The sequence below is a fragment of the Camelus ferus genome, chromosome 1 (genome assembly GCF_009834535.1).
Source record: "Camelus ferus isolate YT-003-E chromosome 1, BCGSAC_Cfer_1.0, whole genome shotgun sequence".
In the NCBI taxonomy this organism is placed as follows: Eukaryota; Metazoa; Chordata; class Mammalia; order Artiodactyla; family Camelidae; genus Camelus; species Camelus ferus.
The window spans coordinates 77,613,913-77,629,931 of NC_045696.1; the positions used below are offsets into that span (position 1 = coordinate 77,613,913).

The 16,019-nt window shown below is 35.6% G+C and overlaps 1 protein-coding gene across 11 annotated transcripts in view; it reads right to left on the bottom strand.

The window, feature by feature from the left end:
* NAALADL2 (N-acetylated alpha-linked acidic dipeptidase like 2) overlaps window positions 1-16,019 on the bottom strand; it is a 1,180,690-nt gene that overhangs the window by 38,906 nt on the left and 1,125,765 nt on the right. The window lies entirely within an intron of this gene.

Sequence of the window (16,019 nt, forward strand, 5' to 3'; positions counted from 1 at the left end):
ACGTTCATTGCAACCCTATTTACAATAGCCAAGACATGGAAACAACCTAAGTGTCCATCAACAGGTGACTGGATAAAGAGGTTGTAGTATATTTATACAATGGAATACCACTCAGCCACAAAAAAAAGAATAAGATAATGCCATTTGCAGCAACATGGATGGATCTAGAGATCATCATTCTAAGTGAAGTAAGCCAGAAAGAGAAAGAAAAATACCCTGTGATATCACTTATATGTGGAATCTAAAAAAAAAAAAAAAAAAAAAAACAAGACAAGATTTTACTATAGATGAACAAGTTTCTACAGTATAGCACAGGGAACTATATTCAATATCTTGTAGTAACTGCTAATGAAAAAGAGTATGAAAAGCAGTACATGTATGACTGAACTATTATGCTGTATACTAGAAATAGACACAACATTGTAAACTGGACCATACTTCAATAAAAACATTTTTAAAATTAAAAACGAATTAACTCCTGCTACCAAGTGAACTACCTCGGTGAAGAAGGATTGCTAAAGGGGCAATAAAGGAAAAAGCAAGCAAAAACAGTGACAAAATGCAAACAGGAAGCAGCCTCTCTTCCTCCTTCAGTGCCTCCCATGATGGAATCTTATGGGAAGTGAGCTGCTTATGACCAAGCAGAAATGTGGTTGGTAGTGTCCCACCCTCAGGTTGATTGAAAGACTAAACGTTCAATAATGGCACATCTGTGAAAATGAGGTTACTGTCTAATCCACACTCACCTCCCTTACATTGTTTGGTATAGTAGGCTGAAGAGTGACCCCAAAGGGATGTCCCCACTCCAATCCCTGGGACCTGTAAATGTTAACTGTCTTTGCAGACGTGGTTAAGAATCTTGACAGAAAGGTCATCCTGTTTTATCTGGATGGGCCCTAAGTTCATTCACGAGAATCCTTATAAAAAAAGAGGTGGAGGGAAGTACTTAAATGAGAGAAGAAGGAAAGTGAGGTGGAGATTGCCATGATACAGCCACGAACAAGGGGATGCAGGCATCTACTGGGAAAGGCACACAGAAGGGACTCTCCCCTGGAGCCTCCGAGGAGAGAGAGTGGTCCTGCTGACACTTTGATCTCAGACCTTTGAGAGAACAGACTTCTGTTTTAAGCCAAGTTTTTGGTAATTTGTTATCACAGCCACAGGAAACTAGTAAACTTAGCTTATGCCTTATATGGTTGGCCCTCCATATCTGTGGGTTCTGCATCCATGAACTCAACCAACCATGGATTATACTATTATATGTGAATATACATGCATTTTACATAAGAGACTTGAGCATTCATGAATTTTGCTATCCATGGGGTCCTGGAACCAATCCCCTGTGGATATGGAGGGATGACTATATATGAAACACTTAGTAAAATTTATGAAATAAGTGAATTAAATGGTAATCATAAAACTTTTGATTTAATTAGAGGAAGTATCATTTATTTATAAATTTTACTAATTTTTACCAATAAGCTGAGGTAATTGAAATTTGACTAAACCTACTCTAAATTGTTAATCCCTTAAAAGGTTGAAGAACTCTGACTTTATAGATTATCAAACCTTTCTACAAAGCAAACATTTTCTGAAATAAAATTAATAGTATTTATCAACCTCCACAAATTAATAATTAAAAATATAGTAAAACATTTTTTTAGATTAATTTTCAATGTCCAGTTATTCTCTATTTAGAAAGGAAAAATTGGCAGTATAAATCAGCTTTGAGAAAGTGTCTACTAATTTTTTCAGAACTATCTAGTTAATTTCATAGTTAATAGTTGAGAAAAGGAGAAAATTGGGAACAAATATAATTTGCCATATATTCTATATAAAATATACATATTTGCATATATTAATTTTTGATGCATGTTATTTTCTTTCTTCCTAAACTTTTGTATCTGACAAGGCTAAATTTTATTGACTTTGAATTGACATTATATAAAATTAGTTGAGCTAGCATATCTTCCGAACTCCCTGGTGGAGCATATGTAAGCTTTGATTAGAAAATAAGACCTACTATGATTAGCAATAAGAAAATTGGAGACACTTTAATTGGCACATTTGAAGGCTGTTCCTTCCAAAAATATTTGGCCACGCTTCCTCCCATTTCACATTATTGTATAAAGAGCAGATTACTATTTGCACATAATTATTTCTGGATAGGAAAGAGAAGACAAGGTGAATTTTTAGTCTACGTTAGGATTAGCCAAATATAACCAGGCTGATACAAACAGAATTTCTTCTCAGTACTGTTTAGCCATTTAAAGAGCTTTGCCAAAAGTATTCTTACCTTGTATGTCATATTATTTTAGCTGAAATCAGCACAACTTCTATTAGAAAACAGCAAAACTCATTTGCTCCACATCATAACTGTTAAAAATCCATTGCTCATGAGAGAAACCTGTAATTCTTGATTTCTCCCCTTTTCTTCACACTCCCATCTAATCTATCAACAAGTTTTATAGATTCTACCTCCAAATGTTACAAATTTTTTTTCTTCTCTCCATTCATACTTCTATCAATATATCTCTATCGTATGTTCCTGGATTGGAAGAATTAACTATGTTAAAATGGCCATACTACCCAAAGCAATCTACAGATTTAATGCAATCTCTATCAAATTATCCAGGACATTTTTCACATAATTAGAACAAATAATCCTCAAATGTATATGGAATCACAAAAGACTCATAATTGCCCAAGCATTACTGAAGAAAAAGAAGGAAGCTAAACAAATAACCCTTCCAGACTTCAGACAATACTACAGAGCTACAGTAAATCAAAACAGCATGGTATTGATACAAAAACAGACATCTGGATCAATGGAACAGAACAGAGAGCCCAGAAATAAACCCACAAACTTTTGGTCAATTAATCTTTGAGAAAGGAGGCAAGAACATACAGTAAAGACAGTCTCTTCAGCAAATGGTGTTGGGAAAACTGGACAGCTGCATGTAAATCAATGAAGTTAGAACACTCCCTCACACCATATGCAAAAGTAAACTCAAAATGGCTTAAAGACTTAAAAGGCAAGACACTATAAACCTCTTACAAGAAAACATAGGCAAAACATTATCTGACATAAATCTTAGCAGTGCTCTCCTAGATCTATCTACCCAAGCAATAGAAATAAAAGCAAAAATAAACACATGGGACCTAATTAAACTTACAAGCTTCTGCACAGCAAAGGAAACCATAAGCAAAGCAAAAAGTCAACCTACATGAATGGGAGAAAATATTTGCAAAAGATGAGACTGACAAGGGCTTAATTTCCAGAATATACAAACAGCTCATACAACTTAATCAGGAAAAAACAAACAACTCAATCCAAAAATGGGCAGAAGACCTAAACAAGCAATTCTCCAGTGAAGACATAAATGGCCAATAGGTGCATGAAAAAATGCTCAATATTGCTAATTATCAGAGAAATGCAAGTCAAAACTACAATGAGGTACACCTCACAACAGACAGAATGGCCATCATTCAGAAGTCCACAAATGATAAATGCTGGAGAGGGTGTGGAAAGAAGGGAACCCTCCTACACTATTGGTGGGAATGCAGTTTGGTGTAGCCATTATGGAAAACAGTACGGAGTTTCCTCAAAAGACTAAAAATAGACTTACCACATGGTTCAGCAATCCCACTCCTGGATATATATCCAAAGGGAACCCTTATTCAAAAAGACACCTGCACCCCAACATTCATAGCAGCACTATTTACAATAGCCAGGCTATGCAAATGACCTAAATGTCCATCAACAGATGACTGGATAAAGAAGATGCGGTATATTTATACAATGGAATACTACTCAACCATAAAAAGAATAAAATAATGCCATTTGCAGCAACGTGGATGGACCTGGAGAATATCATTCTAAGTGAAGTAAGCCAGAAAGAGAAAGAAAAATACCACATGGTATCATTTATATGTGGAATCAAAAAAAAAAAAAAAAGACAAAGTTACTTATGACACAGAAACAGACTCACAGACATAGAAAACAAACTTATGGTCACCAGTGGGGAAATGGGGTGGATAGGAATAAATTGGGAGTTCAAACTAGTAACTAATGTACATAAAATAGATAAACAAGTTTATACTGTATAGCACAGGGAACTATATTCAATATCTTGTAGTGACTTATGGTGAAAAAGAATATGAAAATGAATATATGTATGTTCCTATATGACTAAAGAGTTGTGCTGTACACCATAAATTGACACAACATTGTAAACTGACTATACTTCAATAAAAATATAAAACCAAATATGATCTCTGATGATGGTTAATTTTATGTGTCAGCTTGGCTAGGCCATGCTGCCCAGTTGTTGGGTCAAACACTGATCTCTATGTTGTTATGAAGGCACTTTGTATATATAATTAAAATTTACAATCAACTGACTTTAAATAAAGTAGATTATTCTTGATTATGTGAATGGGATTCATTTAATCAATTGAGGTTCTTAAGAGCAAAAACTGAGGTTTCATCGAGAAAAAGGAATTCTGTCTCAAGACTCTGGTATAGGAATCCATTTTGAATTCCCAGCCTGCTGGCAGCCTGCCTTACAAATTTCAGACTTAAGACAGTAACATCAACTCTTCCCTGATTTCCAGCCTTTCTGCCCTGCAAATTTTGGACTTTCTAGTCTCCACACTCACAGGACCCAATTTCTTTAAATCATTCAATCTATCTATCCATCCATCCATCCAACCTCCATCCATCCCTGATCCATCCTCTTGTTTCTTCCTCTCTGGAGAACCCTGATACTCTTAGATCATTAAACTATCATATCATTTTTAATTTCTCCATTTCTTTCATTACGTTTACAATCCCTTCTCCACGTAGCAGACAAGGATGGATGGATGCATGGATGGATGGATGAAAGAATAGATAGATAAAATTATGTTACCCTCTGTTTAGACTCAGATTTCAAATACATTGAAAATTACATCTAACCCCACTTCTTCATGCTCTATAGGCCTTTGTCTAATTCTAATCTCAACCCAAGTTGCTCTCCCCCAATTTGGCTAACTTAAAAGAAAAAGTCCTGTTTCTTCACTTCTACACATTTTTAAAGTTTTTAATTACATGTTTATTTGGTTGTTTGCTTAGTTTCTTCTAAAGATCTGCTGTCTTATAAATCATAGCAATGTTATCCTAGGTCAGTCTCCAAAGGCAATGGAAATAAAAGCAAAAATAAACAAACAGAACCTAATTATATGTTTAAACTTTTGCACAGCAAAGGAAACCATAAACAAAACAAAAAGACAAGCGACAGAATGGAAGAAAATACTTGCAAACGATGTGACTGACAAGGGCTTAATTTCCAAACTATACAGTTAATATGGCTCAATAATAACAACAACAAAAAACAAACAACCCAGTCAAAAAATGGGCAGAAGACTTAAAAAGACATTTCTTCAATGAAGACATACAGATGGCCAATAGGGATGTGGAAAGATGCTCAGCATCACTATCAGAGAAATGCAAATCAAAACTACAATGAGGTATCACCTCATACCTGCCAGAATTGCCATCATTAAAAAATCCACGAACAATAAAAGCTGGAGAGGTTGTGGAGAAAAGGGAACCCTCCTACACTATTGGTTGGGCTATAATTTGGTGTAGCCACTATGGAGAACAGCATGGAGATTCCTTAAAAAACTATAACTTATACCATATGACCCCAAAATCCCAATCCTGAGCATATATCTAGAGAAAACTCTAATTTAAAAAGACACATACACCCCAATGTTCATAGCAGCACTGTTTACAATAACCAAGACATGGAAGCAACCTAAAGGCCCATCAACAGATGGCTGGATAAAGTTATATATATAAAAAACACATGTATACACATATAGATACACAATGGAATACTACTCAGCCATGAAAAGGAATGAAATAATGCCATTTGAAGCAACATGTGGGCACCTAGAGATTATCATACGAAGTGAAGTAAGTCAGACAAAGACAAATATATGATATCACTTCTATGTAGAATCTAAAAAGAAATGATACAAATGAACTTATTTACAAAACAGAAACAGACACAGAAAACAAATTTATGATTACCAAAGGAGAAGAGGGGAGGGATAAATTGGGAGTTTTGGATTAGCAGATACAAACTACTATATATAAAATAGATAAACAACAAGGTCATACTGTATAACACAAGGAGCTATATTCAATATCTTGTAATAAACAATAATGAAAAAGAAACTGAAAAAGTATATAAGTATAACTGAATCACTATGCTGTATGCCAGAAACTAGCACAACATTGTAAATCAAATATACTTCAGTAAGAAAGACCTGCTGTCTTATTGTAAGAAGACAATCTTGCTACTCATAATGTAGATATTGGCAAATGTAAAATGATTCCTGAGCATTTGATCTATTAAACATTTCATCTATACAGCAATCAAGTATTTTAAAATAGTTTCACTACGTAGCAAAATTAAACGTTCACTGCTTCAGTGTGTACAAAGAAAGTATCAACCATGACCCTTTCTCTTAATTCTCTTTGAATAATATTAAATCAGCAAGATATTTATACACATGGAGAGGCTAAAATATGTTGTACTGATAAAGGAGAGAAGTGCTAAATGTTTCACATGGTTTCAAAGAGAATCTAGATTTTATTTTTTTCCCTCATTGAAAAAATTATTTCAAAAATTATTTTTAGAAGAATTCAGAATCATGCTGTAAATACTTCCTCAACTAGTATTTCCATTATCTGAGAGATCTGCCAGTTTATTATTTTTTACTTAATTAAAAGAATGAATGTCATGGAACTTGAAGTGACTTGTAGGATTACTCGATCAATGGCCCTTTTAGATCTAAGCCCATATTTCTAAATTCCCAGTCTGTTGATTCCTCCACTATACTGTTTTTTATTTTTAACATAAAAACATCTCTAACTATGATATATGAGATTTAGCAGAAGTCTCTCTCCTTTTAACTGCCTGTAAGATTTATGGAAACGTGAAAGGGTAAGCAACAGTTGGAGACAAGATAATTTTACTGATTGAGGACAGTGGGACATATCTTTTTTTCCAGAAGTAGGGATAAATTTGGTGCCTAACAAATGTGCTTTTACAACCCATCAGGGTTAGGAGATATAATTCTGCAAATGTAGAGTAAATGAAATTTAAGCCTTTATGAAAATTGAACCTATTTAATATGCAGCTACCTCTACACCAAAATATAAATTTATTGATGACCTATAAACAGACTAGGGATAATTTTAATCAGATGTGTGCAGTCCTGTCTGGTAGAAAGAGTAGTGGTTTTAGAGAAACAAACCAGGTTCAAATCCCTTTTCTACCACGCAAGAACCTTTCCAAAGCTTCAGTTTTCTTAAATGTATAAAGAGGATACTAAGACCAAACCTGCAATTTTGTCAGAAGGGTTACAGGTAACATAAAAATGTACAGCACAGTGCCTGGTATGAACTGGGTCCTCCTCTGTGAAAAGTACTATTGTTGGTCTTAATGCTATTAAAAATACCGTAAAGTCACAACTCACCCTCAGACTGGCAGTGTGTCTTGACTTGAAAATATGGCAACAGTAAATTTTTCCCACTGTAGATGGAAAGAAACCTCAAAACTGAAAGACATATTTTTATAAAATCCAAACAGTTGTGCACACATGGATTTCTGTTTTGGTACTAGCAGACCTGATTCCAGACTAATCAGCTTGATAAAGTGGTTGTCGTCAATGGAAAGTTTTTTAAACAAGTGTTTCAATGACTAATCAAATTGTAGTGAACGTTATGTGTCACAATGGGGTACACTCTTTATTTTAATAGTAACAAAATGAGCTACTGAAAAAGGCTGGGATTTCAGGTTATTACTTTGGTTTCTTTTAAAATTTGGGAGCCTGTTTTTACTTCCCTTTAGAAGTAGAAACTTTAAAGTATGAGAGGGATATATGATTATAAAGCTAATACACATATTTATTTATAAAAGGGTAAAAGGGGATGTATATAATGATCAGTGTTATAAAAATCTTGTATATGAGCCAGGTCTTCAACACTTTTTTGGAAATTTTACATTGTGTAGATTATAGAACCCTGTATTCATACATAGATTCTGTTCAGTAACTGGCTGCTATTAAAATATTTTAAAAGCAATATGGTAATTCTTAATCACTAGTTACTTTTTTCAGAGCTGAAAGAAATTAGAGGCATTGCTGATTCAATTAATGACAATAGAGACAATGGTGGGATTTTAGCTCCATTCAGACCACCCACACCTCGCTTAACAAAAAGTACAACCAGAAGAAAGCAGTTATTACCCGAATCAAACACTGAACGTGACGTTCTGTTAGTACTTACATAAGTCTAATTAAAGCACCATGAAAACTGTATAACGAGATCACTGTTATTCTACAATTTGGGGGGGGGGGTTGGGTCTCGATGTCTTAAAATTCTTAAAATGAAATGTCTGAATGGAATATGTAGCTGGAAACCTGATCATAGAATAACTGAGAAATGTATTTTATAATAGTTTTGTCTAATGTCACTGATTGCGTAAGTGTAAACCAGTTCTAATATCTTTCAAAAGCAAAGTTCTGGGGAGCTTCTGTGTTTGAAAAGTACTTTTAATGGATTGCTTGCTCTGTTTATTCTTGGCTCAAGGCGGAAGCATCTTGACATTTACACTGCTATTTTCTTGCTCTCAAGGATGCTAACAAAAACTTGGCTTGGCTTGGATTGGCTTGAAACTGTCCTGTGAACTTTCCACAAGGCCATTCCAGCTATCTTGGAAAGGACACCCTTTATACTGAACCTGCTCTTATAAGGACATGAAGCCAAAGACCCACACACGAGCACATGCTGTCATCCAATTTGCCAATGAGCGTGTTTCCCAAACTCCAGATTAAAGCCATTGTTTGGCACTCAGAAGCATCTTCCCAAAGCCATATTATAAATGTAGTCACAAATGTAGTTAGATGGCCCTTCACAGACTACTTAACCATGATATGGTTGAAATACCACGTATTTAGAAAAAATAATAGGACGACATGCAGCATAACTAATAGTTGTGCTTTAAAGATAATAATTAGCCTTTAATTTATTTTGAATGTGGTGCTTGAGGGTGTTTCCTTTCCCAGAGTCCCATTGCTGCTTAGCAGCCTGCACTAAACACCTGCTCGGGTCAGCTTCCTTCTCAATTCCCCACACCCTCCAATCAAAACCACCGCAAAACAAACGCAGCAGGTGGGCCTCTTATTCTCCTAAAACCGCACCAGATTTCCTGTCCTTTGGTAAAATTACCCGGTAATCCCACCTAATCCCGGCTACTAGTGCAGCAGTGTGTGTGTGTCTGTGTGTGAGTAATCATGATGGGGAGGGAGGGAAACCTTTATTACCTTTTACTGTTTCACTGCTGTCTCTTTAAATGTGTAGAGAGACTGAACATGGGATTTTATGCAGATAATCTATCCTGATGTGTCAATGTAAGGTCATGCTGATATATTTTGCACTCATATGTTGAAGTTGCCTATTAATAGAAAACCTTTGCCAATCATCTTTTTGCCAAGAGAAGTTTTAGTATCCCATGATTTTCTACTGGTACACTAAAAGTTAAAAATCTAAAATCTTCCTATGTCTTAGCAGTTTAGTCCAAACACTTTAAATAAAAGAGATGGCAATAATTAGTGCTCTCCTGTGTTTAAGACTTTTTAGGCTGGTACAGGGCACGGGAAGAAAGGAGCTACAGAGACACAACAACAGCCTCCAGAATTCATGCCCTGAAGCGTTGCAACAATTTGTGGCAAGGCCAGGAATTTCACTGAAATTTGCTAAAATAAGCTAGGAAGAATGCATATTCATAGCATATTAAATTTTAAGCATGAAATGGTTGATGCCAAAAATCTAAAAAGTGGTTCAAACTTTAAAACTTAAAAAGTGAGAAAATCTTTCCCAGAAAAGTATGATGTTTGCAGTAGAGTTTCCTGAACACCTCAAGAAAATGGTTTGAGAGAAGATTCTTCTACTGGAAAAGGCTTGTCATTTAAAGTGCCCACTTCTATTCTGGAATCTAATGCTATTTCTTTTTATAATTCTGATTTTTAGTTGAAGTGTCATTGATTCACAATGTTAGTTTCATGTGTACAGCAAAGCAATTCAGTTATATATATACATATATATATATAAAATATATACATATATATTTTTTCAGATTACTTTTAAATATATTTACTCTAAAAACTGCATATTTAATTCCATTTTGCCCCAACACTATTTTCTACAAGACGCTGCGATCACTCAATAGGTAAGCTTTGAGCAACTACTGAAGGGAAGGGACTGTATATTGAAAATTAAAAATGAAAGAAATACCTCACTGCAGTGGCCTTGGGGAAGAAGAACTTGTGTCGTTGGGTTTTTAAGAGAGGTGGGAAGCAGCTTTGGAATCCAGAACACTACCAGAGTCCAAGTAAAAAGAGCAGAATGGTATAAAAGTTACTTTTATTTTGTAATATTTGTATAGGATTCTATAGTTTATAAATTATCTTCTCACATTTTATCCTCATTTTATCTAATTGTGTCCTAACTTTTTCTAAATTAATCCTTGTGTGAATAGCTCTTTGAGATTTTCTGTTTTAGAAATGAGAAACTGACTGAGTGGTGAATTAGCTTGTTCTAAGTCACATCAATAGTAAAAGACAAGTGTTCCTCCTCGAATCCCCTTCCCACTTTTATAAATCCCCAGTCCAGTGGTTTTCCTACGATGCTGTTGCCACATGGTGCTCTTAATTCTGAAAGCTATTCTGCTATGGACAGGTGAGCTGCTGATAGTGAAAGCATACTGTTTGGCAAAAGAGGAAAGGCAATTCAATGAAAAAGAATAGTCTTTTCAACAAATCATGCTGGGACGACTGGACATCCACATGCAAAGATAATGAATCTAGACAGAGGCCTTACATCTTTCACGAAATTTAACTCAAAATGGATCAGCAATCTAAATGTAAAACACGAAATTATAAAATACCTAGAGGACACCACAGAGGAGAAAATCTAGGTGACCTTGGGTTGGATGATCTGTTTTAAGATATAACACCAAAAGCACAATCCCTGAAAATAAATTTGATAAACTGATTTCATTAAAATTTAAAACTTGTGCTCTGCGAAAGGCATTCTTAAGAGAAGGAAAAGACAAGACACAGACTGGGAGAACATATCTGCAGTATACATATCTGATAAAGGATTGTTACCCAAAATATAAAGAGAACTCTTAAAACTCAACAATAAGAACACGGATCATTTAAAAGCTTGGCAAAAGATCTGAACAAACCCCTCACCAAGGAAGACATTCAGATGGAAAGTAAGTATATAAAAAGATGTCGAACATCATATGTCATTAGGGACTCGCAAATTAAAACAATGAGCTACCAATCCACATCTATTAGAACGGCTGAAATCCGTGACACTGACAACAACAAATGCTGACAAGGATGCGGCACAACCAGCAAGTCCTATTCACTGCTAGTGGAAATGCAAAGTGGTTTAGCCACTTTTGGAGACAGTCTGACAGTTTTTTAACAAAGCTAAACATAGACTTACCACATGATCCAGCAGTCACGCTCCTTGGTATTTACCCAAATGAGTTGAAATTGTACATCCACCTGCCCACAAATGCATTTACAGATTTGTTTAAAATTGTCAAAATCTGAACACAAATAAGATGTCCTTCACTAGGTGAATGGATAAACAAACTGGTGCATCTGTACAATGGAATACCATTCAGTGATTAAAAAATACATTCATATGGAGGAAACTTAAATTCATATTGCTAAGCAATGAAGCCAATATGAAAAGGTTACATGCTGTATGATTCAAACTATATGACATTCTAGAAAAGCCAAAACTGTGGAGGCAGTAGAAAGATCAGTGATTGCCAGAGGCTCTGGGAGGAGGGAGGAAAAGATGGCTCGGTGGAGCACTGATTTTTAGGGCAGTGAAACTATTCTTTATGATACTGAAATGGTGACTACATGCCATTAGACAATTGTCAAAATCCACAGAATAAAAAAACAAAAAGGAAACCCTAAAAAACTATGGACTTTAGTTAGTAATGCATCAATATTGGCTCATCAACTGCAATACTGTTCTACAATAATGTAGGATGTTAATAGGGCTAACCTGTGTTGGGAGATGAGGGGACTGTGTGTGTGGAGGGTTATATGGGAACTCTGTACTTTCTGCTCTATTTTTTAAATATATGTTTTAGTGGAGAATGCATAGGTCACTGGGTCATACTGCTTACTTCGTCTTTGCAGAGTAATAACTACAGGGAGTTAAAAGAAATCCAACAACAAAAGACAGATACCACAAGATCTCATCTCCAGATATGCCAGTCCCCTGGCACAGTCGAGCATAGTAGATCATAGTAAAGGAGGGAGAGAGAAGATTCAGAATTCTTAAGAAAATACATAATCTCCTCCTTACTCGGGGGCAATGAGATTTTACACTGCTGGGTTTTATTAGCAGTAGTATTTTTGCATTGCTTTGTAGTTTCCAACACGCTTTCAGTTAGATGGTCCCTGATGATATACATCATTTCATCTGCTCCCCACTGCCCACCAAGCTCCACACCTCTGTAGCACTTGGCAGCTTTTCATTATGCCATCTCAGTCTGTCACAGCCCCCTCACTCAGGATTAGAAGAATTCCACTTGACTGTACAGGTTGTGAGACTTAATGTAGTGAATGTGCATTGAATCAGATTCTTAGAACTGGAAAGGACTTTAGAAATTATCTTTATCAACAGATTAAAATATAATTACACAGAGACCCAGAGGTGCTGAATGCCTTAACTAACCAGCTAGAGAAATGAACAAAATGGAGACTCTCTGCACTACTCAACCCTGCATTACCTGCCTCACCTGCCTCACTCCATGGGAAACCTAAAAAAAAAAAATCGAAGTAAGAGTCCCACAGCCTTTCATTCACTAAATTCACCAGTGCTTCCTTAATAGCATCTCCCAAACCAGCTCTTTGTTCTTTTTTCCTGACACCAGTGTGCCAAATCGTGTTCTCAGCACCCCATGCCTCTTGTACACCCTTGGTCTTCCTGACTTTGCAACTCCAGTGCACCCTGTCTGGAGCACCAGATAAATCTAATACAAATTTATTTCTTCGTGGCTTCTTTTGTGTAAAAGATAAAGCCCAGACCTCTTAAGAGAGCACTTACAGGACTGCAGCCTGATTTCTTCCTACCTCTCCTGAGTCATGAACTGAATAATCATTCAAACTATTCCATTTTCTGTTTGCCAATCCCCAGCACACCAACACAACCTGTCCTTTGTGTCTTTCTCCAACTGTCCTCTCCAGGTAACGCTCCCTGTCTTAGTTTGGGCTGCTGTAACAGAACACTCTAGACTGGGTGGCTTACAAACAAAACTAATTGATTTCTCACAGTTCTGGAGGCTGGGGAGTCCAAGGACCAAGGTGCTGGCAGATTCAGCGTCTGCAGAGAGTCTGCTTCCTGGTCCACGGATGGCTTTGTCCTCACATGGCAGAAGGGGTGAGGGAGCTCTCGGGAGTCTCTTATAAAAGGGTGCTAATCCCATTCATAAGGGCTCTGCCCTCAGGACCTAATCATTTCCCAAAGACCCTCACCTCCTAATATTATCATTAGGTTTCAATGCATGAATTCTGGGAAGACAAAAACATTCGGTCTATAGCACTCCCTAACTTATTGGGCATCCTACCATTTCCTGAAGCCCAGATAAATTTCTCTCTTTCCCTAGGATTGTTTTTTGGCTGTGACCAGGTAATAATTTATCTCCTCAATGAATCCTAACAGCACTTCTTGCCTGTAGCATTCATTGGGCACTCTGCATGCGTATCCTGGAAATTTACATGAATTATGACTTACATATTTTACCTCTTGAATTAGATTAAACTCCTTGAAGGTAGGGATCTTATACAGCCAGTTTCCATCAGTGTGTGGATTTATTTATAAGAATGACAGTCATTTTTAGATTTAACATCATAGGACTCAAAATCTTTTTGAATCTTCTGATGCCAAATAATGGAGAAAATTCTTTCATATATTCCAAAAATAATATATTTCAGTGTTCAGTGACACTTTTGTTTCGAGGTAGTATCCTTTAAGACATGACTGAAATTCAAATGCAACATTTAGCTTTATACAGTGAACTTCCTGTCAACAACTTTCTTAAAAAGCAAATCACTTTTGACTTCCTCCTTGTATATTTGATGAGAATTGTTGTAACACCATTGGTTTGAAGAGTGACATTCTGAAATGAATTATATCCCTAAAGGTTGTTTAAGATTTTTAAAAAGTTGAACCATGTTCATCAAATGTTCTTTTGTACAATGTAATTAACAATTTTATCTTTTCTCCATATAGTTGTCATTATGTATAATCAATTTTTCCATTTTCTCAAACTCTGTATCCCATCACACTCATCTTTTTACTTTGAAAATTTCCCCTCCCATAAAGGAAGGGCTTATGAGATTTGAAAGTAGAAAGTCTATTGTAAATTTGAAATTTTTGCATCCATAATATTTAGAAATGTGAATTCTCTACCAAGGAAAAGCATAGAGTAGGATGATTTATTATCTATTTCAGAAATAAAGTAAAAATTCATGACAATCTTGGGATAAAGGTCAGTCAGATAAATCAAAATGAAGCTTTTTAATCTATCTGCATGGTTGGCATATATATGAATTAATAGAGACAAGGAGAAGAATGGCAGACGTGTATTTTTTCTCAATAACTATAGGAAGAGCTTAAAATAATGCCAAAATAGTGAACCACAAGCTTTCAATTTTAGTTTGTTATATGAGTTAGAACACTATCATAATCAACATTTTGGGCCTTACACACTGGAAGACAAGGTAGGCTGCAATCATATTAGTAACAGGAAAATCATCACTTGCTTAATCATTGTTAACTCAGGGCAAGACAAATACTTGCTTTTCTACTCAAAATGCAAGTGCTAAAGTAAACTAAGTCCACAAAAATTACTGAAAGGATAATAAAAGGTTAGTAGACACATAAGAGACCACAGAGGGGTCTTCTGTATTCAGTGCACATGCCAAAACAGGCAAATGGGGAGAGTTTACTATATCATAATATATAAAATTATATCCTTACTGTATGATACTAATTTCTGAGTTTTTCATAAGTTAAAAGTAAAGGAAATGGAAGTTATATAATATATTCTAAACATGTAATTTATCTACTCTAATAAAGACTTTTTGGGGGGAGGGTATAGCTTAGCAGCTGAGCACATGCTTAGCATGCATAAGGTCTTGGGTTCAATCCCCAGTACCTCCATTAAAAATAAATAAATAAATCTAATTCCACCCCCCCCCAAAAGAACTTTTAATAATGCTTGATTTAATAACATGGCTTAATATTTCTATTTAGCAATTATTGCACCTACCAGACACTATATTTTACTTACTTACCTTATTCATTCTGTTCTCCCATCCCTACCACTAGAGTATGACCTCATCAGGGAAGATAATTTTAACTTGAGGCAACTGCAATGTCCCTGGTGCTTACAAGAGTACATGGAGCAGATAAAGAGCCTTAAGAATGTCTGTTGTACTAAAGGGATGTTTTCCAAAGTCTTATGATATGTTTAAAAATGATAGAAAATAAAGATTCTAAATGCAAATATGAGTTTAAAATCATAAAGGAAAATCACCAAGTATCAGAAGTACAGAAAGTTTCCTATTATAAAAGGGTCTCACGCCAAATCATCTCTATTTTATAGGTGTACAAGAATCAAGTGATTTGTCAGATCACAGAATTTTGGTACTAAAAGGCATCTTAAACCTCATGGAGCCCAAATATTCAGGTGCTGAAGTCTGCTCAGCCTGATTTAATACCTCAGTGGCAATGACCTCCTCCACCCTGTGAAAGTATCACATTTCGTTTCTTTAAAAAACTACTTGTTAGAAAATTTTTCCTCAGATGTAATTAAGATCTGTATTCCTATGTTTCAGTCCTTTAGTCCTAGTTACAT